We start from the raw sequence: 12,969 nt of genomic DNA, 5'->3' as shown, positions 1-12,969 counted from the left end.
ATATAGCATTGTGTCAATGCGAATGGTGTGAGAAATCCATCCCTCTTACACCTCTAAAGCTGAAGATCACACTGGAAAGGTGATGTACATTAAAATGTGCATCAGCATATATTAAGTGCATGTCATTACTGCGAAGCTCTGCACCCTGTCGTGCAATAGAAACAGTTTAAGAACTTGACGGAAGATCATTCAGATCTGATGGAGCCTAATGGATCTGCACCGAATGTGCCCGACACCACAGATGAATTCTTCGCTATTACTGCACTCTTGGTATGGATGGAATAACCTATACACTGAAGTTAACCCCCAAAGGACCACTGTTGTAATAATACATCACATTTAATCTTACAAACATAAATCTAAACATGTTTTACAGTTAACCTGTGGTCATTAATTATGGACCAGATATGAATGTAAGTCATAGAGACCACTTTAAAGCGGAGACAGAAGGCAGGTAGACTGAGTAGAAGGAAGCCAGAAATAGATGTTCAGCAGACAGTACATTTCTGATTACCAGCTGTGGTGCTAAAAATAAGATGCTCTGTATTCTCTGTCACTCTGTCCTTCATAACAGCATAAGCAACCGAACAAACAGTATTTCTTGAGAATAAAATCAGAGAGCATGTCCCTCTTGGCACTTTGTCCTGCTTCCAGAGCTCTGTCAGGAAGCCTGTGTGGCTATTAGGCCCTGGACGAGCGCTTTCTGCTGTCCATTAGAACTGTCAGCTCTGCTGAATGACTTTCTTTAATCACTTCAAATATCATTTCACACAAGGAATCTCAATCCCCTCCACAGCAATGGAGAAGACAAAAGCACATCAAGTGAGCATTTGCAGGCTGGCAGCTTGGCGAAGTCACACATGCGCAATTGTGACTTTTCAGAGAGAACGTGTGAGAATGTTTTGGTGTGAAACCCGCTAAATGAGAAAAGATGAAAAGAATCAGACTTTTTATTACCGTAAAATCATGTCGGGTTTGACTGCAGCCGTCAACACGGCTCAAGTATCCCTCCTCTGATTCATGATGTTCTCTCACATGCATACAGCGCATCCTTTGAGCCATGATTTTTATATGACCAAGTGATCCCTCATGATGGAACAGATCAAAACACTCAATTTTCTGCTTGTCTGATATTTCAATGTCAAAACTATTTGCCGGGGGGAGGCTTTGTTTCAGCGTTCCTGCAGGCTGACCACCCACTGGAATAACTATCTGCCCACGCTCACGCTCGCTACAGACGGGCACTTTCTACAAATCCTCGGATTTGTATCACTCTCCTTTCAATGTTTACACACTTCCACACAAGCGCTATAGCACCCAACTATACACGTTCTGCTTGCGCCTGCTCTATTATTGACCTTTTACCCTCATTGAGGGCAACAGTCAGGAGGCTGAGGAACTCGCTGATGCAGTAGCTTTTCTCCAGGGGCTACCGGCTCCAGCATACACTCCCCTATTTATAAAGCAGCAGGGTGGAAAACTCAAACTGCTCTTTTTTTTTTTTTCTTCAGAGGTCAAAGAGGAGGATTTGAGCTAAGGAGTTATTCTTAGCTAACTGTGTGCTGAATAAACAGTTGTTTCTTTTTCTTCTTTTTTTCTACAAAAACCGTGAACTCTCTGACTTAATAGGCTTTTAAATGCACATGCTTAGCTTGTAATATGTGTACAAGTGAGCCAAGTAGGTTCTGCAAAACCAGTGTGTGTGACCAGTGGCCTCAAAACAAATAGAAAGATACTAAAATACAGCATAACATAAGTTAGTTACATGGTAAAATGCTATTACTTGTAGCTCAGTTAATTTTTTTAAATGTTTTTTCTTAGTGTTACGTGTTTTAATTTGCCTCCAGTCCTTTTTTTGCCTTTTATTTGACACATGGTTTCTCCACCCTTTGTCCTTTAGAACAAAGGACAAAAGCATTGTATAAAATTCTGAGAATCTAGAAAGCAGGTGTACAGTAATATTAAAGTTGAACTCATCGCATACTGCAATAAAAACAAACAAGATTCTGTAGGGAAAATTACAGGATGGGTTCAGGAAGGCCTTTGAAAAACACTCCTGTTGAACACAGTTGATCATAGCATTCACACAATAAAAAAAAATCTTTGGATTCAAGAGAACAGGGACTGTGTGCTTGTAATTCAGCTTGATATTGTTTATTACATGGCTCTATAATAAAAATAGACAACCAGCACAGCCAGCAGGGAGATAAAAAAACAGCTGCACCAGTATTTATTCTTCAAATCATGAATTATACAGTTCTGTGGATTATAGAGCACTGTATTTTTTTTCACTGCTGGCAGGTGGGTCTTACCACTTGCCCCAAATGACCCCTCGCCTCTGGTCTCTCCACTAATTGCCCAGCTATCGTTGACATTGACATTCTGTACAACATTAACACTGGTGGCTCCATGCAGCCCTGATGTCCCACCCTCATGTTAATATAAAAGTAGCAGTCACTCTGTTATTGGATATGAATTCTCATTTTTTATTACCAGGAAGATGAATTTCTTCTGCACATCTCCAAATAGCAAATGTCATAATGTCTGACAGACGATTTAACTGACTGTCAGTGGCAGTCTTGGTTTTTCCTGTCATGAACCGGAGCTTGCGATATCTATTACCTGTGTCCTCTTCAACCTCTGAGGCACAATGGCCCATGTTTTCTGTGTGAAAGGACATGGCTCCAGCATTAGGCGGCACATCCCTCTCTGTCTCTGCAGGGCCTGCTGGGACCTCTTAGGTGACAGCGTCACTCGAGCTAAGGTTGAGGGCTTCCTCCAGCCCGGCTGCTTGGCTGCCTGCCTGCCCGCTTTGCCTTCCCCCTTCTTCCTCCGTGCTCAATGGACATTGATCCCTTCGGCAGCGACACCGTGTCCCAGGGAAGGGTAAGCAGATACACCTCGTTGCCTCCAACAATCATTGTGCCCCTGTAGGGACAGGTCGTGGTAAATTAATAGTGTGCTTGCAGCGACTAGATATTGTTAATGTATTTGCTATTGATGGAGTGAGATAACATGAGTAGCTTCAGCCTTACTTAACACAAAACATAAATCCTCCAAGGCCATTGAGAAGCAGCATGAGCAGTGAGTTATTTTGAGCTTTTAGCGGCGCAGACGATTTAATTCAGAGATTTTTTTCACTCATTGATTTCCATGTGATTTACACCATACTACGATAGTACCATCAGAAGATGGAATTAAAGCAGTGGAGATGACATGATAGACCTTGCAATAAAAGCATCAGTCATAGTGGTTTCTGAAGAATGGACTCTGACTTACACATGAGGCTTAGAAAGGATACTGTCTATGGCCACTTCTCAAAAAAACACCTGTTACTATCTCCCAACACCTACATAATAAATGGTAAAAATATCTTAGTCCTTCATTTTATGAAAGGAACATGTTACCTAAAACTTTGAGCATAATCCACTTGATCCCAAGAGCTGTCACAGTGCTATATACACACTGTCTAAGCCCACTTTGAACTTTGGGATTTGACAGGCTTCCGTGTGTGTGAACATGACTTATAAGACTGATCTACTTTATATTTACCAGTCAGATTAAAGGAAATAGACCATCACTTACTGGGTTTACTTTACAACATTTACAAAAACTTATTTTATCACAACTTTTCTGTAATTAAATATTCCAATGGATGAGTAACAGTTCTTCTTCTTCCACTTCTTATAACCCCCTTTTGTTTTAAATACAATCTCTACAATGTGTCTCTGCCAGTGTAACATGACTGGAAAGTCTTTGCCCACTCCCTCTTTTAGAAATGTTGGGAATCCGGTCAGTTTTGTGGAGAGAGACATTGGGCAGCTCTCTTCCACAGATTTTCAATCAGATACAAAGCCAGGGCTCTGACTTTGCCACTCAAGGGCATCCAGCTTCCTGTACTTAAAGCAACAGTGCAGAACCTTAACATGCAATTTAACTGCAGAGAATGCAGTGCTTTAACAGCATTAGGTAGCAGTGTCCTGTATGTTAAACAGCAATGACACATTGTCCACACCTGAAGAGGAAAAAAAACAACCATGGAAACACAAGCAGCGCAGGCTAGGAGCCATTGTGGCAGAACCTTTGATGGAAAAATCAATTTCATAATCAGTTTATAGTGAATTGTTGATCTAAGCTAATGACATTGTTTAAAGCCTGTAAAGAAACCAACACTTTCCTCACAAGAGAAACAGAAACAGGGCTGTTGCAGTATTTAAATTAGAAGACAGCCATTATTAGCGCTAAGCTATCATGTGAAATGCAGCAGGCAGCTGGTGATAATGTCCCAACACATTACTCTGCATATTAATGTACTGTATGACACATTCCTTCAATCTCAACTCCCCGAAACCCTCAAGTGGTATCTGACAACACAATCCTGACACACATTTACTGTTTCAAGCATTACTGCTTATTAAAAACTGCAACAAGTTCCCAGGACTTCATATATAAAACCTGTAGAACTAAAGCAAAAATTGAGGCCTTGGCCGCTCACACTGGGGAAATCAATCGGCCCAAATTGTAGCCGGATATATCCAGATTTTTTTTTTTTGAGTCTGAACAACGCAAATCCGGATATACCTAAATAGATCTCGATCCACCTCTCGGAGGTGGAGATCTAGCCGGATTGGCTCAAATTTGGCTCAGGTCTGAATAAATGCAGCTATCGAATCCGATAGCGATGTAATACTTCCGGGTTCATAGGGACAGTGTCCGGGTCGCGTTTAAAAGCTGTATGTAAGCAACTGTCGAACTACGACAGCGTTGCCCTAATTTTTTTTTTTTAAACAGGGCTACCAAAGAATAAACTGTTTTTTGAACCAAAAAAAAGAAACAAAGAACGAGCAACATGGGACAAAAAAAAAAACACACCACACATGCACGCTGTCCTACAATGGCCTGATTGGACTCTGTATATTATGAGGCGCCATCTAGCGGTTTGGAGGACAACAAACAAGCTGGATTAAGCCGGATTAGGTGCGGACACGCGTGTGTGATAGCCAGATTTGAAAATAGGTCTGAACATATCCAGTTTAAAGACTATCCAGATATCATCCTACTCTAGCTGGATTGACTTTCTCCAGTGTGAATGGGGTCTTAGTATCACTGCTTTTCTTAGTAAACAAGACAAAGGAACACCACACAGAGAGTGTTCTAAACCATTTTCATACATTTACATTTTGTATACAATATAACAGGACAGATCTGTGCTTGGACTGATCAAACTCAAAAATGTAAATGTCCTTAATTTGCATGTCTGATTGTTGCATCAGGGTTAGAAAAAGGTATCTGCCAGTCAAACACAGACACATGCCCTCTACCCTCACACATCTTTAAGCTTCAGTTATAGCGTCTGTAAATTCTACCCAGTAAAAGTACCAGACACACATTTCATATAGGAGCTATGAAATTACTTAGAGCCTTTATTGATTTTTGAATTTATCACTTCACAAAAACACTGACTTTTAAAACCATACCAGCTCAAAAAACTCAGCACGATCTGTTTCTGGGACTTTTTTTGTTTGTTTCGGTATTCATTATATTTCTCTAAATAGTCATGTCAAACTTACTTTACACTGGTTAGACAAATGAAAAGATACATTATGCATTATTGTATAATGAACAATACAATCTGGGTTTTTGGTGAAACTCCCATCATAAGAGGAAAAAACAGTATCACAGCTGAGTTATATATATTTAACTCTCCACGTTTTATCAGACAACAGCTTCCTAGATTACAGCACAGAGCTTTAACATGTCCAGGATCTCTGCCTGAAAGCACACAGCAACATGTCTCTTTAGCACTGCTGTTTCTTATGAATCTGTTCACATCTCAAAAAAAAAGGCTCTACAAGGAGAGACTGTTCCAGTCGACTGCACAGAGAAAATCAGTCTCTCTCATAATAGCTCTGGGCAATTTCAGACCACACAGAATGACAAGGGAATCAATTTTCCTGGTTAGGTTATAGATGGATTTTCTTCGCCTGCTCTTTTCATAAGAAATAACTGAGATATGTTATATGAATTATTAAGAAATCTGCAGCAGTGTTACTGAAGGCTACACTGCTTTTTTTAGTTTCTGAATTCTAATGAATATTATTATTCTGAGTGAATTTTGTAAATTTGCATTTGCTGAACTTGCTTTATGTTTTTTTTTTTTTTTTGACCAAAGACTGGGCATTTTAGCAACACTTACATGGTGCTCGAAATATTAAATAGAATATAAATGTCCTGTAATCCATCATAAGACTTGATAATTAACTCTAGCTATAGTGTATAATGCAGAGATGGATCCAGGCTGACCTCATGTGGAGGATAGCATGCACAGCAGTTTTACATAGTAACAAAGCTTATTTCTCTGAATACTGTCTCCATTATATGTCAGTCCATTCCTGCATGTTTAATGTATACTACTGTGCGAATTCTGCCCCACATTTAGGATGCAGCACATGTAAATTGCACATGTAAAATCAAAAGATGACTCACGCTGTCCAAACTGATCTCTCCGATGTATTAACATCAGTAGCTGAAGTCACTAATTAGGCTAATGAGCCTATCAAGTATGTCAACAGGCATGATGTACAGTAAAAGTTCATATAGAGACATTATTCCACAGCCATAAAGAGACACATTAGCTGCTACTGGTCAACACTGGAGGCTACAAGGTATTGGCCTATGGCATATTTCACCCTGCTGAAATGTCAGAGTGAGGAACATTTTTTGTTGTGATTGCCAGCTGGTTATTGACAGACCACATAACTGTGTTGGACTGGACTGAACATTTCCCTCCAGCACTGATTGAACCAAGCGTTCTTATTATAGCACATGCAGGCAACGGCAAATCCCTGCAATCCCAACACATACACATCACTTTGTCATCTGCATGTCAGGACACTTGTATTTAGTGTGTCACACTATACTTACCTAAGATATAAAATATAACATATAGTGATTAAAAATTTAGTGTTGTTAAAAAATAAATGCAGCAGTAATATCTGGATTGTATTGGATACTAGATTATACACACCAAATTTAATATATGACTATACTATAACAGATTTTTTTCATAAATGTGAAATTTATTCATAGTACAAAAATCAAACATGCCAAAAGATAAAAGCAAATGCAGAGGGTACAATGAGTAGAATACATGCAATTTTAGCTGGATTAAAATAATCCAGTCATTCAGATTACCTCAAAACAAACAGGATATGTTAATGCCTGAACAACAATCTAATGTAGCACTTGTTTTTATTAACTAGTAAGACTGTTTAGAATTCTTGATATTAATTTAAAATGTAGTATTTATATATTTGGCCTAGAGCTGTTTCAGTTTACTACTGTTTCCTTAAGTATTTCGCTTACTTTCATTTATTTATACGAGCACTGCAGTCAGAGGAAGATGCTGTTTATGACCGCGTTAAATGTCAGGCGTAAAATGTAAATGTAATTATTCCCTGACTGTCCGGACTCGCGGGAGGAGGGACTTTGTTGCCATGACAATGACGTCAATGTTGGTGTCGAGTAACCAAAGGTCAAAATAAAGACAAGTGAATGAAAACGGAAGGAAACTTAACAGGCTGCCTGGAATATGTTCAGAACATGGACCCAGACGTTTTAAACTCCGAGCTTTTCCTTGCAATGGATGCTGACGCCGTGCAGTCCGGGAATAACCGTTTTGTTCGCCGGTAAGGAAACGTCAGACATCAGAAGGTTAGGGTCACAGACGAGCTAACAGTAGCTAGCTGTGTCAGCGAGCTAGCTATAGCCCAATCCAGGTCGTTGGCTAACACGAGCTAGTGCTAACAGTTACTCGACAGTATTGTTTGTTTTTGAAAGCAGCCTGACAACACAAAGTTACTTTAAGCGGGTCACCAGCGATATCACTCGCTTTGCGGATGTTAACGCTTCTTACCGAAGGCTACCTTGCTATTTAAGTTAGCTTTTTCTGTGTTGCAGTGTCAGGATAGGACACAGTAGCTGGCCTCGCAACTGTGCATATTTCCCAGCTGTGTAAGTTAACTTCACCGACAATAAGGTAGCGTTAGACGACAATACACTGCCGAAATGCTAAGCTCATAACCGTGGTGTTTTAGCTAATATCATTTAACCTTTGACGCAACTTGATGTGACTTAGCACGCTAGCTTCTTGTTTTTTTCAGAGCAGATCACTGAGTCCACATAACAAACTTTTTTTCACTGTCATTATTTGAGTCATATTGATGATGCACAAATCTCGGAAATCGTGACAGAAATAGATACTTGTTAGTGAACTTAGAGCTAAATATATGCCATGTCATTGAAAGTTGCCCCCAGACTGACTGCATAGCCACATAAGCTATCTATATATTAGGATGAGAGTATCTCATTTTTTTTCAAGTGTTATGTTTTTGTCTTTTTAGGATAACACAAGAACACAGAGGGTGCTGGATTCACTGCAGTCAACACTGGCTGTCAGACTGTTATCCTTATCAGGTGGCCCTTTCCCATACTGTTTCCTGCCCTGTCTCACACTGTTATGCTTGATTCTTTTCTGACTTCTCAGAGAAGCCCATGGATATAAAAAGGTTCTTGTTCAAAATGGTATCAATGGTTCACTGAAAATGAAAGAGTCTGCATTAAAGCGCCTCATAATGCTTGATGGTCTCTGAGACAAATAGGGAAAGACAAAATGTGTTCTCGTAGTCAGCTTAAGTATGATGTGAAGTCAGTTGCCGAGAACGGGTACTTACAAAATGCGCCAGGGAAGAGAAGGGAAGAGAGAGGTAACTAAAGCAGATGTCAGGCACCTTAAGATTTCAAGTACTAGAGTCAGAATGAAGCCTGCTGCTGATGTTTATGCAGAGATGAATGCTTCTAGATCAGAGTGTGAGAAAATCTGCAGAACGACTATAAGCAGACAACTGACGGAACAAGGCTTAAAGATGACAGTAGCTGCTGAGAAGTCATTATTGAGGCCTGCAAACGTTTAAATGTTCCTCAAATTTGCTTGCACAAACAGTGACTGAAAGAAGGTATTATGATCCGAGAATGCCTTTGGGTTGGTATTTACATATATATATAGTGCATAAAAACTGTAGGCATTGACATGTTAAATGGTTTGTGTCCTTTTTTATATAAATTGTCACAAATTTACTGATACAATTGTTAAAAATGATGCATAAATCTGTATTATCTTTAAATCTGAACGCAGCATAAAGAAGCTTGACGTTATGCTCCTGTTATCTGAATGTTTCCATTAGCTGTATCATAATCACTATGCACGTTGTCACCTCCGGCTGAAGTTACGAATGCTCTCGGCAGCTTGTGGCTGTAAACATCCCCGACTGGAAGCTGGAATCTGCCACACAGAGCTTTCAGTCTGATGTTTGCAGCTGCCGGCTGCCCCCTAATGCTCCACACAAAAAGGGAATAGCAAGCTAAATGTTCATAGTTTTGTGTTTTGGGTGGCCTGTATCCTCAATGACAGTTGCTCAGACTGTGTTCATGTAAACATCCTACACTCAGCTGTGATCAGATGCAGCAGAGGCTGAGAGAAGGTTGTTTACTTGCACCGGCTGGGAGTGACACTTGGACACAAAGGCCTGCAGGGAGCCTGTATTCGCATCAAGGTCAAACATCACAGACTCATCATGCAGAAGGTTGGGATGGGTGGACTGACAAAGGGCATAATGTTGATGTTACTGTCATGTGAAGCCTTCTATTCAGACAAATAAAGCCACTTTGAAACATCAGCTTTGACTCTGCATTTGTTCAATAATATCACTAATCATCAATATATATAGATGACATAATCATGAGTACTGTCTTATGGTCTTTATCTCAGGTGTCCTCATCATTTCAATGCACAAACAATGGTCAATGGTGAAAGTAAATACTGTTTATATAGAAGTTATATTATAGTGTTACTTCAGTGTTGTGGTAGTGATTGTAAGAACATGCTTAAATTTGAATTGCCAACATGAGCAGATTTACTGCAGCAAGTATTTTGTTATACCACTAGATGTCAGACTTGCACTTCTATTTGATGATCAGCGTTCTCAGTGACTCACTAGCACCTGTAGGTGACCTGTTCTTTTGCATATGATGACAGCCGCAGATATTCTATATCAAAGTCTGTGATAAGGTGAGATTTGTATTTAGGAAACATGCAGAAGTCAGATGGAGCACACCTGCCCTCAGCCTTCCCTAAACACTGAAGCCATCATCATGTCCACAGATGCTGCCTGCTCAAACTTCTTTGGCATTAAAGAACAACAGTGTTTCCACTGTTTGCTTTGAATCTTTGTTTCAGGTTCAAAGTGCTGACACACGTTTCATCTTGCTGGACAGTAAGATGTCTGTCATCTGAAAGGCATCAACCTGTTCATCAGTGGGTGAGGTTTTTGAATGACCTGGCTTCTGTGCTGTCCCTACCCCGCTTGAATTCTGCAGCCCACTTCTTTACAGTTGAATAGGAGGAAGAGTCCTCTGCAAGTGTCTCCATGTCCTCGTGAATTTCCTTGGGTGTCATACCTTTCTTTCGCAGGTACTTTATGACTTTATGACATACCTTTGTATGTGCACCAAAGTCAGAAATCTGACTTAGTTTTTCTACCTTTACAAGAAGTGGTAATGCATTGTAAAAACAAAATTGTTCAGCTATGGCTCTTTTCTAGATGAGGCTTTTGTAAATGATCCATATATAGACCCCGTAGTGAGGTTTATATATGACATGATTCTTTTGTTAATGTTGTCTATATTAGTAAAGCTGTTACAGAAACCATATGAGAGAGGGGAATCAGGTATATGGATTATTCCTCATCATCATCAGTTAATCTTGTGTGCGAACCTAAACTGTTGACACTAGTTATGAGGTGACTCAATTTATAAAGCAATTTGACTGTTTGTTATAATTTTAATGACATACAATACATTTGTTTGTGAGGAGTCAATGCATATGGGTGTGTGTGCCACACATTCATACTTAGGAAAATCAGTAGTTCTGGTTAAATTATGGCAGCTATTGAAAGCAAAACAAAACATTTTATTCCAACAAGACTGGCACGCCAAAAGGTGATCAAATACCAATTTATGTCATGATCCTATTGTTATTTTATTCTTTGTAGCTTGGTGGTTCTTTGTTTAAGATTGTATCCATTGTTCTTGGTCTTTGTTGTTTTCTTGGTTATTTTAGGATTTTTTTTACTTCCTTAGGTTATCCTTCCGGCTTGTGTGTTCCCCTGTGTGTTTGCTGTTGATTTGATCCTTGTTTCTTGATTATTTTCTTGTGTTTGTATTTCATTCCTTGTTGTTCTGTTACTTGGATATGTGTTCTGGCTGTCTGTGTTATTTCTCTTTTGGTTCTGTCTTGTTAACTGTTTTACTTTGAAAGTCCTGTCTCCCTTGTACTTGTGCATGTGTTTTACTTCCCGTGTGTTCCTGCCTTTGTGGTTGGTTGCATCTTCATAATGTGTTTCACCTGTGTCTTGTCTATTTATGTTCTGTGCTTCCCTTTGTTTTTGCTGGATTATCTTGTTGTCCCTCTTGGTTGGCCTGGGTCATGTAAGTTCCTCATTTAGTCTAGTTTCGTAGTTAGGGTTTTCTGTGGTTTTAGCTTTATTTTTTTTAACAATAAACTCACCTTGGTTGCTGAACCCTCTGCCTACAGTTGAGTCCTCAACTCACCGTTCCCGACGGTTTGTGTAAAACAGCAAATATATTGTCTGTAAACATCCACCAACAAAAACCTGCTTGGATTATTTTGCCAAGTTGTTCCTCACTGACATCATGATCCATGTTACCTTTATCACATGTTTCAAATACAGAAAATGTACAATGTTTTTGTTTTCACAACAAAAATGAAAACCCATTTGATCAGCCATTAAAAGCTTGTTAATAAAGCAAAAAAACAGGTACCGGTTTGTTCTGTTTTGGTTGGATACAGGTTCTCACTCTTTAACCTGTGGAGAAGTGGTTTTTGTTGTTGTTATTTTTGGCTTGTGTATATACATATTTAAAGTACTAAAGTAACTAAACATGCAGCTCCCTTTATTTAACTTTATTAAAGGATGGAATGTACAGCAGTCCAAGTGGACTTTTCACAGAAAAGTACTTCTGATTTGGATTTATATTGACAATTATACTCCTGCAATTTAATTGTATTTAATGTGACTTGAACTCTCTGGCAAAAGAATTTCCTCTGGGATTAATACAGTGTATCTTATCTTATAATATCTTAAAATATATCTATATATAATATCTATATATAATATCTATATATAATATCTTAAAATATATCTATATATAAGATAAGATACAGTGTATCTTATCTTATATATAGATATATTTTTGTCTTTTATAAATTATGTTTCCAATTTATGTTTGCTACACAATTATCTATTTGGGTTGTTAACCTGTTAGTGAGACACCCAATAATGTTTCCAGTCTCAAACTAAATGGCTATATATATATATATATATATCATATATATATATATATATATATCATATATATATATATCACTTATTTTATTGTATTTTTGTTATTATTGTGTTGCAGCACTGCAGACAGCTGATGAATATTAAAAACAGTGTTTCTTCTCACCTGGTTGGAGAAAATGTTGGAGTTGAGGCAAGAGGTGCCACTGGCAAGTGGCCTGTTTACTGAAAATACAACAGCTATCTAAGGCATGTTGTTACTGTGACTGCATCTCATTCTTTGAGACAAAACTGTTTCTTCATAATGGATGGTCTTTGCTTTAATTAGGCTATTCTGAGACATGACACCACCACACCTCAGGGGTGCAGGGTGACTTTGCGAATTGCTTATGACTAACATCTTCCATGTCTTTGGGGAGTCTCTTGGCACCTCCTGATTAAGTTCACAAAGGAAATTCTTGAACTGCCTATGATATAAGGAGTGTGTGTGCGGATGTAGTTGCTGACCATGACAAGCTTCATGACTTGTTGTAGGTTCAGTGTTTTAGAC

The 12,969-nt window shown here is 38.9% G+C and overlaps 1 long non-coding RNA gene across 1 annotated transcript; it reads left to right on the top strand.

The window, feature by feature from the left end:
• The first annotated feature begins 7,527 nt into the window (after positions 1-7,527).
• On the top strand, positions 7,528-9,734 carry LOC114431951 (uncharacterized). Its single transcript, XR_003670211.1, has 2 exons — positions 7,528-7,688; positions 8,403-9,734. It is a non-coding gene; the product is annotated as an uncharacterized LOC114431951 (long non-coding RNA).
• Positions 9,735-12,969: the final 3,235 nt, after the last annotated feature.

Source organism: Parambassis ranga, chromosome 2, assembly GCF_900634625.1.
Source record: "Parambassis ranga chromosome 2, fParRan2.1, whole genome shotgun sequence".
Taxonomy (NCBI): domain Eukaryota; kingdom Metazoa; phylum Chordata; class Actinopteri; family Ambassidae; genus Parambassis; species Parambassis ranga.
Note: the sequence above shows the minus strand (reverse complement) of the source record. Positions and strands in the feature narration are given on the sequence as shown.